This window comes from Coenobita brevimanus, chromosome 30 (assembly GCF_032717465.1).
Source record: "Coenobita brevimanus isolate Jiangsu-jjx chromosome 30, ASM3271746v2, whole genome shotgun sequence".
Lineage (NCBI taxonomy): Eukaryota > Metazoa > Arthropoda > Malacostraca > Decapoda > Coenobitidae > Coenobita > Coenobita brevimanus.
In genome coordinates, this window is record NC_136983.1 from 29,366,551 (window position 1) to 29,384,354 (window position 17,804).

General features: G+C 40.7%; 1 pseudogene; it reads right to left on the reverse strand.

Annotated features, from left to right (window-relative positions):
• Positions 1-1,015: 1,015 nt before the first annotated feature.
• Positions 1,016-1,114, reverse strand: LOC145395381 (5S ribosomal RNA; annotated as a pseudogene).
• Positions 1,115-17,804: the final 16,690 nt, after the last annotated feature.

The following is a 17,804-nucleotide window of genomic DNA, read 5'->3' on the forward strand; positions in this document are numbered from 1 at the left end:
CCTTTTAGTCACCTTTTACGACACGCAGGGAATACGGTGGCAGTATTCTTCCTAACACAACCTGGCCGCAGAGTAGTAGTACCACCCCATAGTGCGGCCAGATTGTGTTCCCCCCGCCCCAGGGGGGGACTATATATATATATATATATATATATATATATATATATATATATATATATATATATATATATAACCTGGTCGTGGTGTAGTGGTATGCTGCCTGGCTCTCACTTGAGAGTCCAGGGTTCGATTCCCGGCATAATATGTATATGTGGTAGGTGGGGGCGCTCACATTCCACTCACTCAATGTAGTGCTGCTCTCGGGTGTCTGCCCTTTCCTCTCCATCCTTCTTTCCTTCCATTCTCTTCTGTCTTTCTTTCCTTCATTCTTTCCTTGTCCTTCTGCCTACGGGTAACTTTACACTCCCTCTTGTCTTTCTTTCCTTCATTCTTTCCACTTCCTTCAGCCTGTGGGTGACTCTACACTGAGTGACAAGCCAAATGGTTTCCTGTGCACCAGGAAACCATTTACTAAGCTGGGTGGTAACCATATAACCAAACTTTGGTGCTTGGTGGTTTAGTGGGTAATTATTGCGCTCCAATCGGATTGAGCCGGTGAAGGTTAATATCCAAGGGTGGTTGGGGTTGATTGCTCATGTAATGCCACTCAGAGATGAGTGAGGCTGGTCACTCTCATCTTAAATGTCGGGACCAACTGCCTTCCCCCGGGCTCCGATGCTCCTCATGGGGCAATGTGGGATTGAATGATAGATAAATATATACTGTATATATATACATATATATATATATATATATATATATATATATATATATATATATATATATATATATATATATATATATATATATATATAGATAGATAGATAGATCATTGCCAGACGCCATGTATCCCAAACGGGGTGGCCAAGGGCTTAGAGTTAATTGTTTTACAGGTTGGGTCACTAATCCTCCACCAACCCCACTTGACACGTAGGGAGAACGTTATGCCAAGAGCATCTGGTGTTCCCAGGCGGTCACCCATCCAAGTACTAACCAGACCCAACGTTGCTTAACTTCGCTGATCGGACGGGAAATGGTGTACTCAACGTGGTATATATATATATAAATAATCTCATCAGCCGTTTGAGTGTCCACTGCAGGACTGGCCTATCCCTACCAAAGTGGGAACGATACAGCTTAGGCTGTCTACTAGAGACTGTATGTAGGGTAAGAAGTGCTTGTTAGTGTACTGTAATTGTTGTGTTGGAGTGGCTTTGGATGTGTGTGCAGTCTGTGGACTAAGTGTAATCAGCCCATGCAAGCCAATTGGGTGCAAGCATAGTTTAGTATGCAACACTTGTTCAACCACAGCACCCCTTGTGTCCGCCAATGCAGTATGTGGCCAGAAGAACACTCTCAAAGTTTATTACCCTGGCGAGGCACGAACCTTCGTTCTTCAGTGTACAAAAACGTACACTTTACCACTGTATCACAGAGGCTTCATATATATATATATATATATATATAGATAGATAGATAGATAGATAGATATAGATAGATAGATATACAGTAATCCCTCCAATATCCGACGTAATAGAGCCATAGGCATGTCCGGATAGTGGTCCTGTCCGGATACTGGGCCCCAGCCTTCTGGACTTGTACTTATGGACCCTAACTCAGAAAAACACCTACACAACTCCCTCTGGACATGCATAGCACCTATTTAAGACTCATGTCACACCAACAAGGAACATAAAAGACAGAAACAAATGCAAAAGAACCAGAGAATGAGGTTTTAGAGGTGACTTTACACAATATTAAACATTCTGGGTACTTACAACAAGTCCCTGGCTCCTGGACTGGTACTTATGGATCCTAACTCAGAAAAACACCTACACAACTCCCTCTGGACATGCATAGCACCTATTTAAGACCCATATCACACCAACAAGGAACATAAAAGACTGAAACAAATGGAAAAGAACCAGAGAATGAAGTTTTAGGGGTGAGTTTATACAATATTATACATTCTGGGTACTTACAACAAGTCCCTGGCTCCTGGACTGGTTTGAACCGCCAGTTTGCAGTCCATAGTTAATCCTTTGCACTCTAAATTCTAATTTCTTAGCACTGCACAACACTGTAAATTCCCGTGTGTTCTAGTGGCAAGGTATTGCAGTTTATTCACAAAAAATCAAGCACATGTGGCTTGCATTGCAATAAGCATCTGCTCTCGATCGGAGTTAGGCTGTGACTGTTGATGATGGGGTAACAGAGTTGCCAGTTCGCAATGGCCACATTATCAAACACCTCAATTTTCATTTCCATTTTTAACTTTTCATTACCAAATTCGTAAAGCTAGCAACTGTTCTTCACTAATTATACATACATGTATAAATACATGTAATCACTCTTCTTATAATTAACAGCATGTTGATTATTATCATGCTATATAGGCTACCAAATTAATCAGAGAGAGCAAACAATCCACCATGTCCATCCTGTGTATCCTCATACATGTGGAAAATCCATTTGGTATTGAATTATTCTGATTCATTACCAAACAAATTTTTCATTACCAAATTGATCCACATTTGGTAATGAAAAATACCAAATGGCAACCTTGACAGGGGAGGGGGGAGGGGGGAGGAAGGAAGGGGTGAAGTGACCATGGTGTAACAGCTGTTAGGTGCTGCACGGCAATTTCAAATTACGGGTGTGAAAAAAGTCAGGGTTTTTAGGCACTTTTTGCGATTTTTGGCCCATTTTGGGAATATTGGATCCTGGGACGATTTTGTCCGGTTAGTGGGGATGTCCGGATAGTAGGCATCTGGATATTAGAGGGATTACTTTTATATATATATATATATATATATATATATATATATATATATATATATATATATATATATATATATACGGATAGAAAGATAGATTATTTGATAGGTCGTCAGTTAGTTAAACAAACTTGTTTGTTTATATTTATTGTGTATCTAAGTAACAATGAAGAAGCCACTCAGTCTCAGCCCTATTCTGTCTAGATTTCTAATACAAAAGTTAACTGGTACTCTCAGTCTGTCATATAAACAACTGGTCAGCTCTTGAACACTCAATCATGATCCATCTTTCCCTCTTACTACGACTTATACTTCTTTAAATGCAATGTTCCTATTGTTACATAGCCTATGATTTCATTATCCTTTGTGTAATTTTAACGCACAGTATGCTGCATGTTTGATCACGAGCGTGTTCTGCCTCAGTTCCCCCTTTCTACCGTTATAGTAGAGTAAGTCGTCATTTCTGGAGTTCAGACCAGGATTTTCATCTCTTTGTCCCCATGGCTTCATTTGCGCGTCCTTCTTACAAGTTGTATCAAGCTCTGCTGGCCCCTATATAATGAGCTCAGTCTCTGCATCATTGCCACTTAGATCTGCTCCTCATTTTGTTCACATCTCTGTCCTCCCCTGTACAGATATTATTATTGTGAGTGCTCAAGAAATCTCCAAACATCTAGCAGCTGTGTGTAATTTGAGTATAACTGTTGTATTTTTTCTTGTACTGTATAGCATAAGTTTAATTTGTAGGCCTAGTGAAGTTTTTGTAATTCATGTAAAGATTTTTATGTCCATCACTTTTAATATTATTTTGTATCTGTAATAATTTATCTTGCATTAACTGAGCATTACCTGGTGTATTTTCATTTTATCAGGTCTGACTTAGATAAATTTACTCTTGCTAATTTCGTGTTAATAGAGGCTATTGCAGTTAAGCATATATTTAACCTGTTTATTTGCCATTACATTATCCTTATGAGTCCTGAATGTTTTGTTGTTAGTTTGAGCATTAAACTTTAACTTGTAATTTTACCTAACTCTTTTGTTTTGAACCTGGAACTTTACGGGACAGTAGTGATTTTTAGCATTCTCGCTTAAAGTGTACATTATCTTTCTCTGTTCCGTAACATAAATTTGGCGACCTCATATCAGGATATTCAGGATATTATCATAAGGATATTGCTTGATATTTTGTGACTGTTACTTATTAATTATGTACTATTACTACGCTTGATGAAGCCAAAGATTTTTTGTCAAATGTGCAAACAGTGTGTGATGCAGAAAACAGAACAAAGAATGAACTTAAGCTTGTTGCTCAACAATTGGGAATTGCTGTTCGCTCTCATCATTCTAAAGATCAAATTGTTGATATGATTAATGAAAGCTTGTTTAATGTAACTCCTCCAAATGAGCAAACGCAGATTGAATTAGCTAAGTTACAGCTAGCCCTGCAGGAGGCTCGTGTGAAGGAAGCTGAATTTCAAGCACAGGCTAAGGAGGCTGAATTTCAGACTCGTGCTAAGGAGGCTGAGGCACAAGTTGAAATTGCTAGGATTCAGGCAGACCATGAGTATCGCATGAAACAAGGTGGAACTGGATCATCTAGCTCTGATGATTTTGATGTGGCTAAAAATGTTAAACTTGTCCCTCCTTTTAATGAATCTAATTTAACAAAGTATTTTCAGTTGTTTGAGAGGGTAGCTACAGGTTTTAATTGGCCTAAGAAGTATTGGCCAGTACTCCTTCAAACTGTTCTCACCGGTAAAGCTCAAGTAACTTATGCATCTTTGCCTCAGGATCAGTCTGATAATTATGATGTAGTTAAGAGCTTGATTCTTAAGGCCTATGAGCTTGTTCCTGAAGCTTATAGAGTAAAATTTAGGACAACTTACAAGCAAGATAAGCAATCCCATGTTGAGTATGCAAAAATCAAAGAAGATCGGTTAGAGCAGTGGTTAAATTCTAAGAATGTAGATTCTGATTTTGGTAAATTTAAGCAGATGATTTTGCTGGAGGACTTCAAAAGGTGTATTAGTAAAGATGTAAGCCTATATCTTGATGAGAAAAGAATAGATAATTTGTCTGATGCTTCAGTTTTAGCTGATGAGTATGTTCTCACTCACAAGAGATATTCTAGAGAAAAAGGGAAAGCTGAGAGTAAGTACGTTGCCTCTACTCAGAGTTCAGGTAACAGGAAAGAAAATAAAGATGATGTTTCTCAGGAAGTAAATATCCGCTTCACCTCTAGATTTCAGAAAAGTAAATGTACTTATTGTAGTAGGCTTGGTCATACTACGGAGAGATGTTTCAGGAGACAGCGTGATGTGAACAAAAAGGAGTCTTTAAATATTCAGTCAATTGGTCTAGTGTCCACTCTTGAGAGTTCCCAGAATTCATTAACTGAGTTAACTGAACCTGCTTTGAGGGGTAACTTAAATTCTCATGATGGAGCTCCTCTTTTGAGCAGTAACGTGGGTGACACTCTCAAGAGTTCATGTGCTAATTTCCTGTCTGATGGTTTTGTCAGTCCTCTGGACAGTAATGACAGGAAATCAGTTCAAATATATCGTGATACAGGTGCTTGCCAATCCCTTATGCTGACCAGTGTTCTAGGCTCTAATGTTAATTCCTCTGATGAAACTGTAATCTTACAAGGTGTAGGGAATAATTACTTCTCTGTCCCTCTGTGCAGAGTGAATTTAGAGTCTGGTTTTCTTAATGGTTCTGTTATGGTTGGGTTGGTTGAGACACTCCCAATGTCAGGTGTAACTTTCTTACTTGGAAATGATATTGGTGGAAGTCAAGTGTGTCCAGCTCCTCAGTTGTCTAGTGAGCCAGTGGCTGCGGCCCAGGATTGTGATGTCCCTGATGTGTTCCCTGCATGTGCTGTCACTAGGGCTAAGTCTAAAGTTACTGGTGATTTAGAGGATAATGATGATGATGATGTTATCCTAGCTGACACTTTTCTTGCTAATTTGGACCACTCACCAGATGAGGCAGTACCCCGTAGTGTTGATAATTTGTCTCGTCAAGAGTTGGTTGAGTTGCAGGTTGCTGACCCTGAGTTGAAAGGTCTAGCTAACTCTGCTTACAGTGAAGAAGAGTCAGCCGGTGCTTCTACTTGTTATTATGTAAAGTCAGGAGTACTTATGAGGAAGTGGAACCCCCAACAGCATCAGCCGACTGTGAATGGGAGGTTGTACATCAAGTTGTCATCCCTCGTGTTTGTAGGCAGGATATCATTAGAGTGGCTCATGATTCCAGTTTGGCAGGACACCTTGGAGTGAGGAAGACTGTGGCACGCATTTTGAAACACTTCTACTGGCCAGGTATCTTCAGGGATGTTTCCTGGTATTGTAAGTCTTGTCACACCTGTCAAGTTGTGGGGAAGTGTAATCAGACCGAAAAGGTTGCACGTCTAGTTCCCATTCCTCCTTTTGAGGCGCCTTTCACCCGTGTGTTGGTGGATATTGTGGGCCCTCTTCCTAAGACTTCTTCAGAATTTTCTTATGTGTTGACCATGATTGATATGGCTACTCGTTATCCTGAAGCCATTCCACTTAGAAACATCTCAGCAAAGAACGTGGTTAAGGAAATGCTAGGGTTCTTCACAAAGTTTGGTCTGCCCAAGGAGGTACAGTCAGACCGAGGAAGTAATTTCATGTCAAATGTTTTCAAGCAGTCTCTGAAAGAGTTGGGCATCACCCAGATCACGTCTTCAGCTTACCATCCCCAGACCCAAGGAGCGTTGGAGAGATATCATCAAACACTCAAATCGATGCTCAAGAAATACTGTTTGGAACATCAGAAAGACTGGGATAAAGGTCTTCTATTCGGAGATCAGGTTTTGATTCTGCTACCAGTTCATGGGCAACCTCTTCAAGCCAAGTTTAGTGGCCCTTATTTCGTGGAGAAGAAACTCAGTGATGTCAACTATGTCATCGCCACACCAGATCGTAGAAAGAGCAAGCAACTATGTCACATCAACATGCTAAAGTTATATCACAGGCGGGACGAAAATAATCCAGTCTGCGCTGTAGCTGTTCCACCCGAGTCTGCAAGTGAAGCTCTCCCATGCAGTATGAGCCTGAGTGATAGTTTGGGGAAGAATCCTGATATCATGAATGATCTCCAGATTAAGCTTTCTCATCTACCTCCCAAGGAAAGGCAGGAGTTTTCGGCTTTACTGCAGGAGTACCCGCAAGTGTTCCGTGCCACTCCAGGAAGAACCACTGTGTTGATGCATGATGTCGATGTTGGAGACGCAAAGCCAATTAAATTGCCTCCTTACCTTGTGAACCCAGTGAAAGTTCCTCTCATCCAGAAGGAGCTTGGCTACCTGTTGGACCACAAGATGATTGAGCCCTGTCAGAGCGAGTGGAGTTCTGCTGTCACTCTATTCCCTAAGCCAGGTGGGTCACAGAGGCTTTGCATTGACTACAGACGTGTTAATCAGATAACCAAAACAGACACTTACCCTCTCCCTCGCGTGGAAGATTGCATAGACAAGATCGGAAAGGCTAGGTACATAAGTAAGTTTGATTTGTTAAAGGGATACTGGCAAGTACCTATGACTGAACGTGCTAGGGAGATCTCATGTTTTGTAACACTAGGAAAGGCTTTTGCATGTTCTGTAATGCCGTATGGTATGAAGAATGCACCAGCCACATTTCAGAAGCTCATGAATGTTGTAACAGAGGGTTTGGCAGGGTGTGTTGTTTATATTGATGATGTATTAATCTTCAGTGACAACTGGAAAGATCACCTATGCCATGTCAGTAAATTTCTTGACCGTTTAGTTCATGCTAATCTTGTAGCTAATTTATCAAAGTGTGAGTTTGGTCAAGCTATAGTTCAGTACCTTGGGTATGTAATTGGTGATGGACATGTTGCACCACCAGGAGCTAAGGTTCAGGTTATAAGTGATCTTCCCAGACCTAAAAGTAGGAAAGAGCTACAAAGATTTTTGGGAATGGTAGGTTATTACAGGAGATTTGTTCTTAACTTTTCTATTCTTGTATCACCACTTACAGACCTACTGAAAAAGGGAGTTGAATTTGTCTGGACCGATAACTGTGAATCCTCTTTCAACAAACTTAAAGCTATTCTATTAAGTCAGCCAGTGCTCGCTACTCCAAATTTTGCTAAGCCTTTTAAGATGGCTGTTGATGCAAGTCATACAGGAGCTGCGGCTGTTTTGCTGCAAGAGGATGATCAGGGTATTGAACATCCTGTATCTTATTACAGTAAGAAGTTCACTCCACCTCAAAAGAACTACTCCACTATTGAGAAAGAGCTTTTGGCCTTGATTTTGGGTTTACAGCATTTTTCATTTTATTTGTGTTCTGGTTTTGACCCCATAGTCATTTATACCGATCACAACACACTGAAATTCCTTAGTAAGTTTAAAGATAAAAATCAGAGATTGACAAGATGGAGTCTACTTCTTCAGGAGTATTCATTAGACATACAACATGTCAAGGGGAAAGAAAATGTTATTGCAGATTGCTTATCTAGACTTTAGACAGATTGTTTTAGAGTAATAAGAAATTTCCTTTGTAAATTTCTTTTTCTTTGTGGGGAGGTGTTACATAGCCTATGATTTCATCATCCTTTGTGTAATTTTAACGCACAGTATGCTGCATGTTTGATCACGAGCGTGTTCTGCCTCAGTTCCCCCTTTCTACCGTTATAGTAGAGTAAGTCGTCATTTCTGGAGTTCAGACCAGGATTTTCATCTCTTTGTCCCCATGGCTTCATTGCGCGTCCTTCTTACAAGTTGTATCAAGCTCTGCTGGCCCCTATATAATGAGCTCAGTCTCTGCATCATTGCCACTTAGATCTGCTCCTCATTTTGTTCACATCTCTGTCCTCCCCTGTACAGATATTATTATTGTGAGTGCTCAAGAAATCTCCAAACATCTAGCAGCTGTGTGTAATTTGAGTATAACTGTTGTATTTTTTCTTGTACTGTATAGCATAAGTTTAATTTGTAGGCCTAGTGAAGTTTTTGTAATTCATGTAAAGATTTTTATGTCCATCACTTTTAATATTATTTTGTATCTGTAATAATTTATCTTGCATTAACTGAGCATTACCTGGTGTATTTTCATTTTATCAGGTCTGACTTAGATAAATTTACTCCTGCTAATTTCGTGTTAATAGAGGCTATTGCAGTTAAGCATATATTTAACCTGTTTATTTGCCATTACATTATCCTTATGAGTCCTGAATGTTTTGTTGTTAGTTTGAGCATTAAACTTTAACTTGTAATTTTACCTAACTCTTTTGTTTTGAACCTGGAACTTTACGGGACAGTAGTGATTTTTAGCATTCTCGCTTAAAGTGTACATTATCTTTGTCTGTTCCGTAACACTATCTATTCGCAATGACGACGAGAACACATCTTCATAAATTTTTCAATTACTTCATCGACTGAAAGTTTTTCTTTACCATGAATACTAATAGGCATCATTGCCTCCAAACAGTCTTCGGTCATCACTGACCGCTAAACTGTTTTCATTCTCTTTAAGGCTGAAAATCCTCGTTCTGCAGAGCAACATGTGATAGGTAATGTCATCAAAATACGCACAATGACACGCACATTTGGAAGATTGCTTGTCATCTGAAACACCTCACTTGTGTCTTTGGGAAGCTGTGTTCTTTCTAGTGAGGAAGTCATCTCTCGCAAGACATGAAGTTATGACAGAAGACTGGTTAAGTCTGGCAAATCTTCTTCATATGCTTTTGTTGCCTGCTTGATGGAGGTAAGGCTGGATTTTTCAATAACCAGTGGAAGGACTTCTTTTAACTGAATTGTGGGCTGCTCCTTAGGAAAACGAACATTCTGTTCTGTCATCATCTGGTCAATGAATGAATACCAGGTTTTGATCCTGTAGAACTCTGCTGGGCCAGTCGACGAGCAACTGTTTGACCGATGAACCTGTCGTTTGGTAGTTCTGGGGACTGAAACAGGAACATCAAGTTCATCAGCCAGTTTTAATGCTTTATCAATTATCAAGGAAAATTCTTCTCGACTGGCAGCCACTGCCTTGTTGACTTGTTCAACTAGCTCCATGGATTCTGTGAGTGTGTGAGTGGGTTTTTGAAGACTCACAGACAGAGGCTGGGTAATGCCAGATAACGAAACTGCCATCTGTAGGGTGACAATAAATTCAGAACGTGTTATGTCTGCCAGTACGCAAGATACTTTCGCTACAGCATCTGTGTTGCCCAACCTCTGAATATCCTTTAGGAGTCTAGGGCCATCACTACTGGTATCAGCAAAATGTCACTTATTCTCAGAGACTCATGCTTCTCCACCCACCTAGTTCTGCATAGAGGCTTCACTTTTTTCTTACGAAAGTCTGGTATATATTTGCCAACTTTCTTCTCTAGGACCTGTACCCTTGCTGCAGATCTTCTTAAAAACTCTGAAACATCTGAAACAATGCCAAGAATATTCCAGACACCAGGAACAGTGAGGGTAAGTCCTAGTGCTAAATTAAGTCTGTGTGGTGCACAGTGAATGTAGACTGCAAGAGGCTGCTGCTGTTTCATGTGAGCCTGAGCTCCATTTATCAAGCCACTCATGTTTGAACCTCCATCATAACCCTGTCAGTGATAAGCCCAGCTTTCTCAAGCACTGCATTATTTCATCAGCCAAGGCAGCACCAGCGGATGTCACTGATTGCATTGTGCAGTTGACCCTTGTGCGGTGTGGTGCGGTGAGGATCTGTCCGTTCTCCCCTTTGGGGCTAAGATGCGAATAAATGTGTTTGAATGGATGAGTAAATGGAGAGTGAGTCGTCCTGTCTCGGCTACCTCCCTTTCCTTGGGGGAAGCAGCCTAGGTATATAGATAGATAGATAGATGTCCTTCCTCACGTGTCTACCCTCAGTGACATAAAATATGACAAGAGCTAACTGTTCATGTGTGCTGATATCTGTGGTACTATCAGTATCGCAGAGTAAATATCAGCTTGCTTGATGGAATTCACTAAATTTTCCTTAATCACATCACCGCACACTTGATAATTTGATTCTGCACATTCCGGCTTGTCAGCAACATGTTTTTGGGGGTCAGTTTTAATGTCCTTGTACAGCTGCTTGTCACCTGATGGCTGGTACCAAAGAAGCGCTTTAAAATTCCTCCCCTTTCCATTAGCTGGCATGGAATCCAAGTCAATAGGTCCACTATCTCTGTGTCCTCGGAAGGCCAATTCCTGTACTCCACACAGGATTACAGTCTCAACAATCGGATGTAAACGTCGGTAATACTCATTCTCCTCCTTTCTGCACTTCTCTCTCTTTTACAAAGTTGAGTGTTAACCATTTTATCAATGGGAACTCCACCACGCTCTTGTGGCAACAAAAATTCAGCTTGAGCCATAGAAAAAACATGATACTGACTATTCTGGTGAGCTCGAAAATCCTCTTTTGCACTCTTAAAACGCTTGAAAGGTCTGCTCACAAGTGATCCTAGGTTTTGATCCCCTCTTCCACTCATCATTTTCCCTATTATAACACAGTAGCGACAAAAGCCCCCCTCTTTGTCCACTGTAGGACAGCCAAGGAAATTCCTTAAAATAAGAATGCTGGAATTTGCGTTTCTTGCCACTGGAGTCAACTACAACAGGAAACTGGTAATTTTTGTCAGGAACCCATGGGTTCTGAAGGAGGTGCACTCGTTTTTCTTTAGGAAGCTGGGCAACGTTAACAAAAAATCCAGTGTCACTGGAATGACCCGCAATGCTTGAGTCTTGTGATAGAATATCTGGATCCAAACTCCTGTAGTCTTCTTGTGAAGAAACAGCCAAACTACTGGAACAGCGTGGGACAGGATGTGCATCTTCATTCACAGACGGTGTAGGACTCCTAAAACAACAATAACACAAAACTGTCAGAGAGAGAGAGAGAGAGAGAGAATGTTTTTACTGAGTTTACTATTAATTTTCTTATTACTAGCAAAACACTGGCAGTAACAACTAAATTAAAGATATATAACAAACTCAAATATATAAACGTATTAAACTAAAAGAAGTAAACGGTCTGCTGAAGTTACGACCAAAAACTCCTAAGAACATACGGAAATAGGTGAAATATACTATGTTACTTACGTGCCTTATTTCTGTTGGAAGACCATCACCATGAGTCTTTGCATACTTCTCTCTGTTTACAAAATCTTTCATACTTAGCTGCCGCTTCATGTCGAATGACGATGGTAGAGTTACACAGTCGTAGTCCTAGTAGGCGAATGTTCTCACACCGAATGCTGGTGACTAACTGAACTGAGTGGCTGTCTGTCATCCATTCCCGCCAAAATGAACGTATCACGTGGGCCCAATGCTTGGACCTGATTGGTCGCAGCATGTAGGTGAGGCCAGGGCTATGGCCAAGTGACCACGCCAAGGTGCCGCCCGTCGTGAGGTGAGGTCAGGTAATCCGATAATTACGGGGAGGTCACATGCAGGTTTAGAGTCAAGGAGCTGCTGGCTCATGTGTTATGCTTTGTTTGTACTTGCCAGTTTTTCATGTTTTGCTGTTATCGAAATAAATATATATAAATTTTTAAAGGACCCAGAGAGCTAAGGGGGAGGGGCCAGTGCCCCCCCCCCCCGTGCTTCCCTGGATACCTGGATAGCTTTCGTGGAGTAGCTTCTTGTGATTTATGTGTTGCACCTATTCCACTCTGATTCCTTTTTATCATGTTTAAGTTTGTTCCCCCCCACACACACACATTCTCAGGTTTTCTTTATACTCTTATTTAGCTCTTATTAAAGACAGTCGTTCAGTTCCTATGTTTATTAGACCTTGCAATTTGTGTGGAGAGAATAAAGAAAAAGAGATTGAGTGGGAAAAGAAGCACTCAGAAAGAGTTCGACACCCATACCCCTAAAGTCAGTCTAAGGGCCGGATCATTGACCTTGCTGTATGACCTTGATCTTAATTCGCTTATTCACAGAATCACATTACTTCATCCTGGCCTGACCCCCATTTCCAGCATATTTGGTCAAAGTCGGATCGAAACTGTTTTTAGTTTATTTTGTTCTTTGACCACAACTTTGGTTTCTTGTTCTCAGAATGGAATACTATCCTTGGCTGACCCGAAACCATACCGCTAAGTTTGCCTAAATCGAATAACACAAAAAAAGATTTAAAAATGAGTTACTCGCCCGAGCAGTTGGCTTTGCCTTGTGTCCTTGACATTTGACCAATTGTCTCATAACTGAATCACTTCATCTTTGCTTCATCATCAGTCATCCCACTTGGTCTGCTAAAATCAGATCCAAACTGTCTCAGATGATGTTTTATACCTTGATCTCTGTTTTTTCTCAAAAACAGATCACTTCATCGCTTTGTCTAACTTTCAGTTCTTCCGCAAAATTTGTTCCAAGTCGGAAGAAAACTGCCTTGTATACTGTACACACACACACACACACACACGCACACACACACACACACACGCCCGAGCGTCAAGAAATACAATACAGTCCCACGTTAACTGAGAGGGTATAAAATTAGATGGATTGTTTCTCATGTAGGGACAAGTTAGCTCTTTGTATATCTAACTGATCTCGAATTCTTTAATCTATCGCTTTCTTGCTTCATTTGATACATCTCTTAAGAACATGAAATATTATCTCTCTGAGCGCGAAGGTGGCTGCAAGTTCTCAGCTGCTGTCGGTCATTTGTGAAACTGTTGTGCTCGAAATATGATTAACCTTCTAGCATCTCTGGCAACGACTTAGACAAACCAACACCATCTGAATCTGAATAACGCATCTGTCGGTCTCTCTCCTATTTTGTTCCCTCTCCCTACCCACACACTCCTTCCCACAAAACACTTGGGCACCTCATACCTGCCCCTCCCACTCTTTCCCCCTTCTAACTTCTCCCACGTCATTCTCACTCCTCTCATAAGCCTCACAGCCTCTCACGGTCTCCCTCTGCCGCACACCTCACAGCCTCTCACGTCTACTTACGTCACATGACTCACAACCTTTCACCGTCTCCCTCTCACTGTCATCAGCACAACTTCTCTCACCATTGTTGTCACCTTTTATGTTCCTCCTGGTGTGTTTGCACTTTTTTCTGACTGCGTTATAAGTCTGATGTTATCCTTATTCACCCTTAGTGCCTTTAGTCTGACCTGTCTCTCCGTAGCTCAATAAAAGAGCCTGTTATTAGGAATAGGAAATCACAAGCTATGTTGCTGTATTGGAAGAGATACTTCATATTATTTCCTTATTGCTAATGGTCAGAGTGTTTCACGCCGGTCTTTGTCACACAGTTGCTCTTTTATTTCTTCCATTTTCACTGGCACTTCTCTCTGCCAGCATATACCGATTTTAGTTCTCACCAACTGACACACACACACACACACACACACACACACACACACACACACACACACACACACACACACACACACACACACACACACACACACACACACACACACACACACACACACACACACACACACACACACACACACACACACACACACACACACACACACACCTCATCCCGCACTGTTATTCTTCTTTTCCTGCTTTTCTCCCTCGTACTTCTTTCTCCGCTTTTCCTTCTTCCTTCTGTGCTGTCTCATTAATCACATACGCCTCTTACACTCCTTCCTTAACGTTGTTTATACAGTTCTCCCATTTTTCCTTTCTACTGTTTTCTTATTTTGTTGTCGCTTCTGTTTCTCCTTGAACACTTTCCTGGGTTTCATACTCTTTCACCACACTAGTAATTTTCTCTCTGTTACCGACTATGAGTCTGTCTTGCCTCATCTTTCACTGTTTCTCTCTATCCTTCTCTCATTTATATCTCTTCCTCTCCATTTCTTCTCCTCATCCTTTCCCCCTTCTCTCAATTGTCAATAAATCTTTCTAATATTCGCCACTTTGTCTCATGTAATTCTTCCGTAATTCTTCCCTACAAGTTTTTCCTCAGCAACCTTTACGCCTTACACTCTTCCCAGTCCCTGTGCCTTTTTTCTCGTCTTTCCCCTCTGATTTTCTTCCCTATCCCTCTCCCTATCTACGTTTTCAGAGAGGTGTAGTATTTTCTTATCACTCACCCTTGAATGTTTCCCGCCGACTCTGCCTATGTTGTTGTGATCGTTAAATCGTGTTTGGAAACTAGGTGGCGGTTCTGAGGCAACGTAGAAGGATGGAAAATGGTGCGTCTTGTTTGGTGTGTTGTACGATTTACTGACAGTGTTATGGGGTCTACTGAGGTGTTTGCAGGTATAAGGTGTGTGTTGGAAGGTACCGTTCATCAATCACGTTGTTGTATACGGAGGTGTTGGCAGTTCTGTGGTGTATACTGAGGTGATGATAGTTTTGTGGTGTTAAGGTGCTAGGAATTCTGTGATGTTGAGATAGGTGTTGGCAATTCCGTGATGTTGACTGAGGTGCTGGCAGTTCCGAGGTGCTAAGTGAGATGATGGAAGTTCCGCGACATTTGCTTGGAGCTACTGAGTGCCGTTTACTGGAGTACTGTGATATATACGAAGTGTACTACTGTAGAAGCTCCTGCAAATTAAGTAGGGTGAAAGACAGATGTTGATAGGGGTAGGGGACCAAACGGGATGTGATGAGGTGTGAAGATTATGTGAGATGCTCTGAAGTTCTGAAGTGCACTGGGTGTGGTGTAGGGGAAGGTTGGTAAATGATTGGAGGAGTGGAGTCTGTTGGGAGGTCTGTGGAGTGCATTACTGCCGGGAGGAGTGTGGAGTTGAAAAATTTAGGGAGGTGTGGCGTTGGTAAAGGTTGAGAGGTGTGGAGGGTTTGGCTACGGCTGAAAGGTACGTAAGGTAGAAATGGGGTGGACAGATATATGCAGGTTGAGAAGGTGTGAACTGGGATATTTGGTACATATATTTTAATGCCAGAGAACTTTTCATATGACAACAAAAAAAAAAAAAGGTAGTTGGGAAAGTCATATTATAATGTCATCTTAGGAAAGGGTTAATAGAGATTGTTTTTCATCCTCTCAGTGAGAGAAGTCTTTTAATTGCCTCAAAACTTCCAATAACGTTAGCGAGAATATAATAAGTAAGGATGTAAAGGTATGATGAGGTTAAGTATAGTCTGTCCAGGCGTGGCAGATTCTAGTTTTCATCGATAATGAGTAAGTGCAGACTGCCTTAATTCAAACCGATCTTGATGCGCCTGGGAGTATAGGTCGCAGGAAAGAGTAAAAATTGCTTTGTCGTTAAGTTTCTTACAAGTTGTTTTGTAGCAAGAATATTGCAAGTTTTAGGCAATAACAGAGAATCAAAATTAGTTGTGTTTTCTACTTTTGTTTTGAAAAGGTATACTAAGAATTATTAGGTAAAAAAAGAGAACATATTTTGACCGAGGTGAGAGGATACAGTATGTTGTTCATGACAAGACAGGATACAGAGGAATGGATCAACGTGTCACATACACTTATGACTTTCTGAGTACGTGAATAGTAAACTCTAGATTTAAATGAGTCGCTTACGCTTTTCTTAATTTCAAGATTTACTATTCTTTCCGGAATTACACTGTTGCTATCTGCTCCTTGCGACAGTGTTGAACAAAGAAAATATAGAAGGCAACCACGAAAGCACAAATTTTCTTCTGATTCTCTAGCCATGTAACTTTATAGAATGCAAAAACATACGTGAATCAGAATTTATTCACCAGATATCCAACAGTATCATCACTGTCCATCGAACAATGAATGTAAGTTTGTAGAGCCAGACACTGTGGCATGTGACTGACAACTGCCGCTTGGAGTGTGAAGTTAAGCTTATGGGAGCGTTGGTTCGAAACAAAGGAAGAGATTGAAGGTTTTACGATAATACAGTGCCGCCCGGGTCATCTACCATTAAATGATCTTGACTACCCTCAGATATTCTGGCTATGTCGGTAGGATGGAGAGAGAAATAACTACGAGAATATGAGTCAGCTGTATGGGGAGAAGAGAAGGGGGAGACCGAGGATGAGATGGAAGTGGTGGAAAGGCATATGAATGAGAGTGGTGTGAGCTGGAGGTAAGGCAACCTAAAGATCTACTCCTCGTTTTGTTCACATCTCTGTCCTCCCCTGTATAGTGTATTATTATTGTGAGTGCTCAGGAAGTCTCCAGCCATCTAACTGCTGTATAATTTGAGTATAAGTGTTGTTACCATTTTTCTTGTACTGTATGGCCTAAGGCGTTAATTCGTAGGCCTGGTAAGGTTTTTTGTGATTCATGTAAAGTTTTTAATGTCAGCCAATATTAATAATATTTTGTATCTGTAATAATATATCTTGCTTTAACTGAGCATTATCCGGTTTTCTCATTTATCAGGGCTGACTTAGATAAATTTGCTCTTACTAAATTCATGTTAATAGAGGCTATTTCAGTTAACCATATATGTAACCTGTTTTGCCATTACATTATCCTTATGAGTCCTGAATGTTTAGTTGTTAGTTTGAGCATTAAACTTTAACTTGTAATTTTACCTAACTCTTTTGTTTCGAACCTGGAACTTTGCGGGACAGTAGTGATTTTAATATTCTCACTTGAAGTGTTCATTATCTCTCTCTGTTCCGTAACATAAATTTGGCGACCTCTTATCAGGATATTCAGGATATTATCATAAGGATATTGCTTGATATTTTGTGACTGTGATTTATTCATGATGTCTACTATTACTACTCTTGATGAAGCCAAAGATTTTTTGTCAAATGTGCAAACAGTGTGTGATGTAGAAAACAGAAGAAAGAATGATCTTAAGCTTGTTGCTCAACAATTGGGAATTGCTGTTCACTCTCATCAGTCTAAAGATCAAATTGTTGACATGATTAATAAAAGCTTGTTTAATGTAACTCCTCCAGATGAGCAAACGCAGATTGAAATAGCTAAGTTAGAGCTAGCCCTGCAGGAGGCTCGTGCTAAGGAGGCTGAGTCTCAGGCTCGTATTCAGGAGGCACAGGCACAA